The sequence below is a fragment of the Castor canadensis genome, chromosome 5 (assembly GCF_047511655.1).
Source record: "Castor canadensis chromosome 5, mCasCan1.hap1v2, whole genome shotgun sequence".
Taxonomy (NCBI): Eukaryota; Metazoa; Chordata; class Mammalia; order Rodentia; family Castoridae; genus Castor; species Castor canadensis.
The window spans coordinates 148,519,616-148,532,178 of record NC_133390.1 but is presented as its reverse complement, the minus strand read 5'-3'; the positions used below and the strand labels follow the sequence as shown (position 1 = coordinate 148,532,178).

At 34.2% G+C, this 12,563-nt stretch overlaps 1 protein-coding gene across 3 annotated transcripts in view; it reads left to right on the top strand.

Annotated features, from left to right (window-relative positions):
* Positions 1–12,563, top strand: part of Plcb1 (phospholipase C beta 1) — a 725,927-nt gene that overhangs the window by 195,155 nt on the left and 518,209 nt on the right. The gene's annotated exons all lie outside the window — the stretch shown is intronic.

Sequence of the window (12,563 nt, the reverse complement as noted above, 5' to 3'; positions counted from 1 at the left end):
GGGAAAAAGGAACCCTCTTACACTGTTGGTGGGAATGTAGACTAGTACAACCACTCTGGAAAAAAATTTGGAGGCTACTTAAAAAGCTGGACATCGATCTACCATTTGATCCAGCAATACCACTCTTGGGGATATACCCAAAAGACTGTTACTCCAGAGGCACCTGCACATCCATGTTTATTGCAGCACTATTCACAATAGCCAAGTTATGGAAACAGCCAAGATGCCCCAGCACTGATGAATGGATTAAGAAAATGTGGTATCTATAAACAATGGAATTTTATGTAGCCATGAAGAAGAACGAAATGTTATCATTCGCTGGTAAATGGATGTAATTGGAGAACATCATTCTGAGTGAGGTTAGCCTGGCCCAAAAGACCAAAAATCGCATGTTCTCCCTCATATGTGGACATTAGATCAAGGGCAAACACAACAAGGGGATTGGACTATGAGCACATGATAAAAGCGAGAGCACACAAGGAAGGGGTGAGGATAGGTAAGACACCTAAAAAACTAGCTAGCATTTGTTGCCCTTAACACAGAGAAACTAAAGCAGATACCTTAAAGCAACTGAGGCCAATAGGAAAAGGGGACCAGGAACTAGAGAAAAGGTTAGATCAAAAAGAATTAACCTAGAAGGTAACACCCACACACAGGAAATCAATGTGAGTCAATGCCCTGTATAGCTATCCTTATCTCAACCAGCAAAAACCTTTGTCCCTTCCTGTTATTGCTTATACTCTCTCTACAACAAAATTAGAAATAAGGGCAAAATAGTTTCTGCTGGGTATTGAGGGGGTGGGGGGGAGAAGGAGGGGGCGGAGTGGGTGGTAAGGGAGGGGGTGGGGGCAGGGGGGAGAAATGAACCAAGCCTTGTATGCACATATGAATAATAAAAGAAAAATGAAAAAAAAATATTGCTTTCCCTATTATTTCTTTTAGGAATAATATTAGCATTATTGCTATTCCAATGGAAGGAATTAGGACTTAAAAATAAGATCAAATACAAGGAGGATGACTTTTTTAAGGCTGAATTTCAATTTAATTATCTGAATAGAAGACCAAACGAACCAGCATCCTTAAGAAACCAAATAGTCTGGATCTGGTGTTTCACTCTTGCAATCAGCTACTTGAGAGATGGAGGTGAGACTATAGTGGTTTGAGGGCAGACATGTTATAGTTGTGACTGAGAGATGATATTCTGCATCTGAGAAATCTAGACAGTGTTCATAGAGCAATCCCAAAGAGATGAAGATTTATTTACTCATTCAATGTCCTCATTATCCTTCAGCAAATGCTTTTCTAACTACTATAGAACAAGCAGGTTATATTGACTCAAACATATGTAGAAAGAAATATTCTTCCTGAAGATAGAAAAAGCCTATTGTCAATTGACCTAGTATTTCTAGGTATAATTATGAAACTAAAAGAGAAGCCTGTAATAATTTCAGGATCTTTTCTAGAGGTGGAGGTATGTGCTTCTTCAGTCTTCTGTCTTTATAGCAGGCTGAAATGTTGCTATTATGAACTGTGTTTGTGCACCCATCTCCACCATGAGGTCCATGCTGCATGCTAAGGATTGAGAGACTGTCAGGTAGAAAAAGCTGGAACTGTTAACAACTTTGTGATGCAACCCTACCATATCTAGACTCCTACCTCCAAGTTTCTTACATGTGGGAGAGAAGTAGTTTTCCATCCTATCCAATGTATTACTATTTTGGCCTTTCTTTTTACTTAGGTCTGAACTTAAACTTAACTGATACACATTGGCTATGATTATAAGCTGAATAAAAGATCTTAATTTGTAGTATTTCCCCAGTTAAGGTGAAACTAGGACAATATCTTTACCTAAAAGCATGTCAGCGAAGCAAATGTAACTGATTATGTATGGATTAAAAAGAAGTGTGAAATAGAATTTTTGTCCTTAAGCAACATTCTTCAAAGCGAAGAAACAACCCACTAACATCTGTCTATCCATCCATCCATTCATCTACACACAAATACATACACACCAAACAATATAAATCATTCCATTGCATAAAAGATCCATCCAATAGAACCAATAATACAGAGAGAAAAAGATTATCACAGAAAATAAAATCCTCAGTAGTTCAGAAGAAACTTCTGAAATAAGTAAGAATTTTGGCATTAAACTCAGTTTTGAGGATTAGGAGGAAAGACTGGACATGTAACAATAAGAGAAATGGGGTACAGTGAATATATCATGAACAAAATAACTTTGAATTGTGTCTTTTTTTTATGGTACTGTGGTTTGAACTTTGGACCTCATGCTTTCTAAGCATGTGTTCTACCACTTGAGCCATGTTCTCAGCTCTTAAGTTATTATTTTAATGTGACATATTTTTAGTCAAAATTCTGGTTAAAGGACCTTTTGCTAGTGCTGTTTTCTTTGGGCTGATCTTAGAATCCAGAAGTTCCCAGATCTGACCATTCTACTGGCAGCATTTTCAGGAAAACTATGTGAATTTTTCTGTGAAGTCTTTATGTTTGTTTTCAACTTTCAGTTCTGAGGTCAAAGAAGAATGAATATTTGCAAATAGTGATTGTGTCTGGAGAGGAGAAAAACAAGGCAGAACACCTTGGTTACTTGTTGGCAGCACTTGCTAGGGAATATAGACAGGTCAGAGCATTTAAAACTGAGTGAGAATGGTTGTTGTTGAAAGGGAGCTAAGAAAGGTGGGGAAATATGACAAGTTGATTTTACAGGACTGGGTGGAATATCAATTCTTTGAGAAGGACAAATAAGGGATTAGAATGGGTTGTAGCAAAAATACTGACTATGGTATAAAAGAAAATCAGTGCATGAAAAAAACCCAGATGAAGGCACATAAGAAAATGCCTTTATGTGCAGATGACATGAAACACCAAAGACCTATTTAAAAAAAAAAAAAACTTCTACAATAAAAAACTGAACTGAGCAAGATTGTGGGATTCCAGATCAATGTACAAAAGTTAATTGTTTTCCTATATTCTAGAAATGAGCAATTGGAACTTGAAATTTAAAATATATCCTATTTAAAATAGCACTAAAAAATGAAATACTTAAGAATAAATCTGATGACATATCATACTGCTCTGTACAGCATACTTATGAAAGATGTCAAAGAAGATAGAAACAATTTGGGAGATGTTTCATGTGTGTGGATAAAAAGATTTAATATTGTAAAGATGTCAATCTTTTCCAATTAAACTATAGGTCAAGTAGAAACCCAATCAAAATTCTAGCAAATTTTTTGTTACATTTTGGCACACTGGTTCTAAATTTTATATGGTGATGCAAATAACTGGGAGTGGCCAACAAAATGTTAAAATGGAAGAACAAACTGGAGAAGTCACATTATCTGATTTTAAGAGTTTCTATTAAACTATAATAATCTACAAAGCATGATATTAGTACAAAGCCCTACATATAGATCAATGGAATTTAATAGAGAGCCCAAAAACAGACTCATATAAATATAGCAAACAAACTTTTTTTTCCAAAAAAAAAAAAAAGGTACAAGAACAATTCATCAGAGAAAGTATCATCTCTTCAACAAATAGTATTGGAACAAATGGGTGTCCATATGTAAAAAAAGAGATAACATATGCAGAACTCATACCTTACAAGAAATATTTTGTAACTTAATGTGAGCAATATTTAGATCAAAATAAGCCAGAGACGTAAAATGCAAACCAATATAGTTTCTCATAGAAAAAGAGAAATTTGGTGTTATCCAGGAGATGTAGGTAGGATTTTAGATATAACACTTAAAGTATGATCTGTGAAAAAAGAATTTGATAAATTGAACTTATTTTACTTAAAACATTTTGTTGCACAAAAGATGTTATTAAAAGAATGAAAGGAAAAGACACAGGCTGTCAAAAATAATTGAAAATTTCTTTTCTGATAAAGGAATCGTATCCAGAATATGCAAAGAACACTTAAAACCCAACAATAAGAAAATAAACAGTGTAATTAAAAATGTGACAAAATACCTGAATAGATGATTGCAAAGATACCCACATGGCAAATACACATAAGATAATGCAAATTAAAACCCCAGTGAAATATCATTGTACCCTACCAAAATGGCAAAGAAAAAAGATGATACTAATTGCTGTCAAGGATGTTTAGCAATAGTACTTCTTATTCATTACTAGTGACAATGCAAAATGGTACAGTTCGGAAGACAGTTTGGCAGTTTCTTATAAAATTAAACATAACTCTTAGCACATGGTCTAACAATTGTATTTCTAGATAAACAGGAAATTTATGTCCACATAAAACCCTGCCTGCAAATGTTTATAGAATGTTTATTCATAATAACCCAAAACTGAAATCAACCAAGATGTCTTTCAATACATGAGTGGATAAACAAACTGATATTTAGAACGATAAAATAGAATTAAATATCAAACCATGCAAAAGTCTAGATGAACCTCACTTGCATACTGCTAAGTGAAATAAGTCAGTCTGAAAAGTCTATCTTGTGCATCTTAGGTTATATGGGTTCAAGGAGGCCACCACTGAGGAAAACTGTACTCACTTAGGATTCCTAGAGTCGAGCATTGTACTACGTATGCTTGAATCATTTTTCCTCTAACACCACTAAAGACATACCACCTTTCAACAACTCTGAAATCTTCTCTTTATCGCTTAAAGTATATTTACTTTTACCTTGCTTTAGGGGCATCATTTGCTTTCAGGGAGGCAAATTTTCACAAAATTAAGGGTGGTGAAAAACTGAACAGATTACACAAGGATTTAAACACAACTGACAACAATGTGGGACTAACTGAACTTTAATGTGTACACAGAAACTTAAAATTTTTATTTTTGAAATTTCTTTTCATTTTTAAAGTTTTTTTTTAAACATGCTTTGGCAAAACTGCATGTAATAAATTGGCAAATAAAGGTGGGCTTATAGTGTGATTCCATTGTACAACATTGTCTAAAAGTCAAAGTCAGAGAGATGTGAAAAATGTCAGTAATTTGTGATGGGAACTGAAAAGCTAAAACAATGTAGGTGATATTAGGGTGACAGAACTATGCTGTATGATACTGAATAGTAGGTATAAGTATTCTATTTAATAAATTCTATGAATTTATAAAAATTCATAGAACTTCACAGCACCAAGAATGAACCTTAATGTATTAGAATTTAAAATATTCATTCAGAACATCCAGGGCATCTCAAGATGGTATGCCTTACTATTACTAATCAATAAAAATAAATAATTTGAAAGAATAACAATTTTCCCCTACAGAAGAAACCCAAATACTTGATCTACGTTAATATTCCTCAAGGAGGTGAGGCATACCTGTCACATCTTAAGTGTGGGCTTCACCTAGCATTCCCATTCCTTCCAGAAAGCACAATCTGGAAAGGTGAAACTTTTTTTTTTTTACATACCTACACACACATCCCCACAAGTCATATAAAAATTTCATTGTGTAGCACTTTTCTTTTCCACTCAGTCACATTTATTAAGCATCTAGTATGTATCAGTGGAGGATTCATCAGTGAATTAAAGGGACAATATCTATTCCCCAGGAATCTTAATTTTCATGGTGGAATCAAGACATAAAATAAATATTTTATGCAAATTATACAGTATCAGTGATGACTGCCATGAGGTAAAATACAGCAGGGTATGAGGTCATGAGAGATGTGGTAGAAGTGAGAGTGACATTTTTTTTATTATCATCATTTCTTTTATTCACTCCCCTTCCCCCCACTCCCTCTCTTTCTCCCCAGCCCCTCCCTCTCCCCCTCCACCCCCTCGCAACCAGGCAGAAACTATTTTGCCCTTATCTCTAATTTTGTTGAAGAGAGAGTATAAGCAGTAATAAGAAGTACCAAGGGTTTTTGCTAGTTGAGATAAAGATAGCTATACAGAGAGTTGACTCACATTGCTTTCCTGTACATGAGTGTTACCTTCTAAATTAATTCTTCTCAAACTAACCTTTCCTCTAGTTTGGAAAGGTGAAACTTGAAAGAGTAACTCTACAGTGCAGAAGTCTGACAAAACTGCCTCAGGCAAATGATCAGAGAAAGTCATGTTGATAGTGTGTACCTTTGATAGGATGGAATGAACTGGCACTTTATGGGCTGGGAGTGTAGCTAGGTGATAGAATGCTTGCTTAGCATTTGCAAAGTACTGGGTTTGACCAATAACATGGAAGGAACAAAAGAAGGTAGGAAGGAAGGAAGGAAGGAAATAAGTTAAGTCTTCTCAAACCCATAACTCCAGTCTAATTATGGGAAAAACACAGTTGACTCATATTGAGGGGTATTCTACAAAATACTTGATCAGTAATCCTTGAAACGGTCAAGGTCATCAAAACAAAGAAAACTAAGAAACACAGTACAGAGCGCCTAAGAAGACAGAAGGACTAAATTATAGAATGTTTATTCATGATAACCCAAAACTGAAATCAACCAAAATGTCTTTCAATAAGTGAATGGATAACAAACAGATATATACAATGCTATACGATACAGCATCCCAAATGGGTTTGTGGAACACAAACAGGACAGGAGGTCAAATAAGAACATATGAATAAAGGATGGATTTTAGTTAATATAAAGTATAAATGTTATTTTACCAATTGTACCACCTGTGCCACACTAATGTAAGATGTTAACCATAGGAGTATGACATAAATCTCAAACCATTCTAGAATGAAATGCTACATTTTAAAATAAATGAACCAAGACTGAAAGTAGAAAGATGGTTGCCAGGGGTGAAGGTGAAGAGTGGTTAATGGATAATTATTGTTTAATGTGTACAGAATTTCAGTTTGAAATGATGTGACAAGCTTTGAGATAGATAGTAGTGATTGTTGCACAGTGGTGTGAATTATTTTAACTGATTTTTTTAACTGATTTCTATACTTAAAGATGATTAAAATAATTGTTTGTAAGGTAAGTATATTTTATCATAATAAAAAATACTGTGGAGCCACAAATACTCCCACTATTAGTTCATCCGGGTGATGATCATCAGGGGTGAAAACATCTGGAATTTACACTCTATTTTCTTAACTGTTAAGTTTTACATGCTCTCCCCTCAAAACAACCCCACAATATATAACAAAGAAAGTAATTTTTTCTTATTAAAAAATGTAATTTATTATTGAATGTCAATAGATGGAACAAAAAGTAGAGGCCTTGATACACTTTGGCCTTGTATATTGGTCCATTGGGAGGGGGAGGGGGAGCATAACCAAATGTATTTATAGGCTGTCACATAGTAGCCAGGCTTTACACTATATCTATTTTATACATTATTATTAATCTTCATAACAGCATTATATGCCAGTGTTATTATTCCCCACTACAGAGGTGGCATTTGCAATCATTTCCTGTCACTAGCCAAATTAATTAGCAGCACTGAAAATTTTTATAGATATAGGAATAGAATAAAACTCTTCAGGAAGACTATAACTTTTAAATAAAAGCTTGCTATAAATTTAGTGGATTCCTCTGTCTACCAAGTCAGAGACATGAGTTAGCCAGGCACGTAAAGGTCTCCTGGGTATTAGAGTCATAGTCAGAAAATGGGAACCTGAGCTGTACAACCCACTAGCTGTGGAAACTCAAGGTACTTCATATAGACCTGTCTCAGTTCTACAAAATGGGGATAAAATTGATTCTTTGCTTAAAATATTCATTGTTATTTTATAAATACCATATGCCTATGATTTTTTATGACTTGAGATAATGGTTTTAGTCCATTATAAAAGGGTCATATAAACCCTGAATTAGTTGAAGTGTCCTAGCTACTATAAAAAAAATAAGCTCCAGAATTTCAATGGCTTAACATACAATCAAAAGAATTTCTCAATTCTTTTAGAGTCCAGTGTGGGTGTTTCTTATAAATGGTGTCTTTCTTCACACTGGTGACTCAGGTAGACTCTGTCTAATCTAGTAGCTCCAGTATCCCTTAGAGTTTCTTTGTCCTCTGTATAAAGGAAGGCAAGGAAAGAATAAGACCAGAAATGACCATCATCTCTTCCATTCATGTTCTATTTATTATAACTATTCACATGCTCTGTATAAATGCCAGAGATGCTGTGAAATATTGCCCTTGATAGGGAAGCAATTTCCCTACAATTTTTTACACTATGTAAGGCAAAGTGCAAATATTGGTGGCAAGTGAGTCCCCTCTGACTTAAACTGCACAGACTTCTCCGTGCTGAACTGTGCAGACCTACTCACCTGTGTGCAGAGAACAGTGGTGCCATTATAATAAGGCCTCATTCGTTGTTCCTCATTCCTCACTTAGTGTCACTAAGTGAAATGGTGATAGTTAACCCGAGTGTTCCATGCACTTGGTTTAATAAGAATTCTATCAGAAAGTATTTTTAAAGCACTTGGGTATGCTTATATATGTTTAATATAATATTATGAAATCACTAGGGTTTCATCATTAAATGGCCATTAATTCAACAAAGGGACTCATCATGCTGTATTTTTTTCTTCTTAGTTTTAAAAATAGGTGTGCAGAATGGATATGCTATAAAGTGAGAGTCTATTGTGTCTAGAATTTATTTTTCTTTGTATTTGCACAGATTCTCTCTCACTTTCCTCTCTCTCTCTCTCCCTCAATTTTCACTTAAACATTTTATTTTAAAATTGCATCTGATATCACATTCATCAAATATTTTATTTAATACTTTTAATGCTATTGTTAAAATTGATAATGTCAATGTTATTTCATTTAAATTTCGTGTCATGCTGTTTCTGAGTACTTCCAAGTAAATATGAGTATTTACAAGTAAAATAAATATTAATAACGTGATATTTGTTACCAATCTGTAATTGCCCAGAGGGACTCAAACGTAAGAGTACGTGGGCCTATGGACATTACTTGTAGGGCTTGGCATAACAGATTTCTGGGTTCACACCCCTGCATTTCCAGCACAGGAGGCCTAGGACTTACGTTTCTAACAAGTTCCCAGATGATTCTGATGCTTCTGTTCCAGGGACTATACCTTGGAAACCACTAATCTATCAAATAATACCAAAGGAAATAAAACAAAGTTATTGAATCTATGCAGTTTCTTTGAGGTTGGAGTATTTGTTGTGTCCCATCTTTTATAATAATAAAAAAACAGTAATGCCAAAAGATACACAGTGCTTAAGACTCAGGTTATTTAATTCTATAATCATAAAGCAGAATAGTACCAACTTTGGTACGTGGAGACTTCTGTACTTAATTTTGATTGACCCACATAGAGCAAATGTGATTCATCTGAGTTGGGACTGAAAAATCCAAATAAGCAAGGCTGTGAAACACAATAGGATTTTGTGATGGGGCCTAAATGGAGACAAATGGGTTATTACCCATTTGTGATAGGAGTGACTGGGTCAAAGGTATACAAGGAATAAGTTGCCCTGATATTAAGGAAAAGATTAAGAAAATCACAGAAACTTTAAGGTACAAAAAAGGCACAATATTTTCACTAATAACTAAGAGTCCAGGGTCTGAGAAAAGTGGATTTAAATTTTTCCTAAATATTTTACTTTTTTAGTATAAGGGAAATAATTCCAAGGAAGTGGTTTATTTTTAGACTTTACTTTCATCTGAGCAATAAGAAATATATTGTGCAATAATGAGTAAGTGATCTGTCCTCTTAGGAGCTCAAAGTCTATGCTAAGGACACGAGTTATTTATTTAGAAAAATTATACCCCCAAGGTTAATGACTCTGATCAATAGTTGGGGCTACATTAGAGATTATAAAATTCAGTTGTTAAAAACCCTAGATGATAAATCATTTTGCCATAATATTATAAATTGTGGGGTGAACAAATAAAAAAATCAAAGTAAGTCCTTTTTGAAAGTCTGAGGTTTCCTGGAATCAGTGTATAGCACTCATTTCAGAAGGTGAACAATGATGTTAATTAATACTGTTCTTCTTTAAGGGGATGACTGGGAGCAAAAAGACATCTATCACAAGCCAGGAAGGTAATATTCCATCGACCTAAGAGACTAGTAACTATATCTTTCCATTATCTTGGCCTTGGTGAAAAAAATTCTAGTATAGTTATTTTTCCATAACTACATTTACATAGCAGGAGTTAAAAATGATAATGTGTCTTGATTTGAAAGAAGGAGAGAATGCAAAGAAATTCTGTCTTGCATTCTGCCAGTGACAATTTTATTTGGGAACTGTTCCACTGGCAAATGCTTCTTAGTTCAATACCCAATGTAGTATTCCAGAAAAGTCATCTAAGGACTGTTCTTTTTGTTATTTCTGGGGTTTTTTGTTGTTGTTGTCGTCTTTGTGGCACCATGCAGTGGTTTCTCTGTTCTCAGAGTGCTCTTCTGCTTTGACAAGATGAGGTCACACCTAAGTATGCAAAAAAAACACAAGGTGAAGAGTGCCTCTCAAGACCTTCGGAGTAAGTTTTAGGAGATCATGTTGCCACAACTGCCACCATCATCAGCAGTCAGCCTTCATGAGAGATGTGTCAGGGAGGCAGCCCTGCAATCTTGCTGCCCCCTTTGTTTTCCTAACTTACACTGTATTATGTTTTCCTTCATATCCAGACTCTTTCAGGAATAGTCAACCCATGGGTTGACCCCAGTGTGTCTGCTTGCTTTGTGTTGCAGTGCCTTAAGCTTATACAACTGCCAGCCATGAGACAGTCCATAGTTTTCCCCTTCCTTTCTTTCATTCCTTCTAAGTTTTGTTCCAGAAACATTTTCAATATATAACAGAAAAGAAAAGCAAATAATAGAAGAAACCCTTCTTAAATGTGTTTGTTTAATGTTTTACATTTCCCTAAGAACTTGTTTCATTCGTGTGCTTTGTCTTTAGGATGCAATTTTATTCCATGTCTCCTTTGGTCTCTGTCACCTGTACTAACATTCTCTTTCCTTAATTCTCTCTTCTTATTCTTTTCTTTTCCAGTTTTCAATCCTTTACTTTTAAAAAAGATTCTATGCTTCTCACCAATATACTGACATAAACTGTACTCTGCTGTCACTTTTCAACCTTTTTAATGAAAGGATTAAATGTAAGAGTATCTAAGAGAGTTTCTCATGAAGGTCAAATCAAGGATGTGTTGGAAAAAGACAAATGTCTTCTATTAGTTAGTCTTGTTTGTTTTGTTTGGACTTACTGTTCTAAAACAGTAATTGGAGCAAACATTGAGCCTTGTAAAAGAGTTTTTACACAATGTTATTTCCTTTCTCATTATTATGGAGTGCAAATGTGAAGCATGTAGGCCTTTTGCCTCATAGTTCCATACTCAGAAGTTAAAGAATTATGACAGAAATATTTAAACTTCCTATTCACAAGGACTAATCCACTGCTCACCTCCAAATCTGTCTATATTTCCCTCTGAAAATTTAAATTTCTATACTCTTTCTTTTAAAACACATCTGTTTTTAATTAACTTACAGAAAGGTCACAAAAATTCCCCATTAGCTACTAAACTCTTATTCTTTTAAAAGCTTTAAGTCCCATTTTCGTCTGTATCCTTGAATTCTACACCATCCATAATTTGTTCTAAGATCCCTAGGGGTTAACCTTTCAGTAGATACTTTGTTGTCCTTCATTTTTATCCTCAGTAAATAAATATAAAGCTCAATCCCTTAATGATTATCAATTCTTTTCTTTTTCTTCTTCCAACAGAGTTCTTTTGAAAATAGTGACTCTTTTACTTTTAGTTGACAAATGATAATTATATATATTTATGGGATACAATGTGATGTTACAAGACATGAGTATGAGTTAATGGCCATATCATCACCTCACATACTTACCATCTCTTTGTGATGAGACTATTGAAATCTGTTCTTTAGCAATTTTTGAAATATGTAGTAACTTTTAATTTCACATTTTTCCCCTGTATTGGCTTTCAAACCTGTCCTTATCCTTTTCTGAATCTGGGATCACTTTCACTCTCTTCCCATTCATGAAAAGGGTTGATGATACTAAATTAATAGTGCTTGTGACAATGCTTACAAAAATATTATTATGTATATAAAAGCTTTGAAACAGTCATCTTTGTTCATTTTTAATGTTTTGATGAAGTGACAAAATGAATCATTTTTATTCATCTGTGGAATAGAGTTTTATATGTTCCATTATGGACAGATTTTTTTTTCTTAAAAAAATGAAGCCAGACCAGGTCATGGAAAATGAAATGTCTTTCCCCAGAAGAAAGTAAAATACATCAGCTATGGATATATTTCTTTTTAGCTCTGAATATGACAAAAACTAAGTCTGACTTGGGGATTAGTTAAATGGATGATTTCTATAGATTTTGATTTTTTGTAAGAAGTATTCCTCTTTTTAAATCAAGCACTCTTTTAAAATCAAGCACTGTCTCTTAGATTATGATATGACAATAATTTTGAGAAAAAGATTTGCACATTAGATTAGAAAATAGGTACTCATGTGCTTATTTCCCAGGAATGGTCAAAATATTATAAACTCTAATTAAAGATGATACAAGGTAAAATACAGAGTGCAGTGACTGAGAATAAGTCTCAAAGAATGCTCATTTAGTGGGTATATCACAATGATTAAAGCAATTTT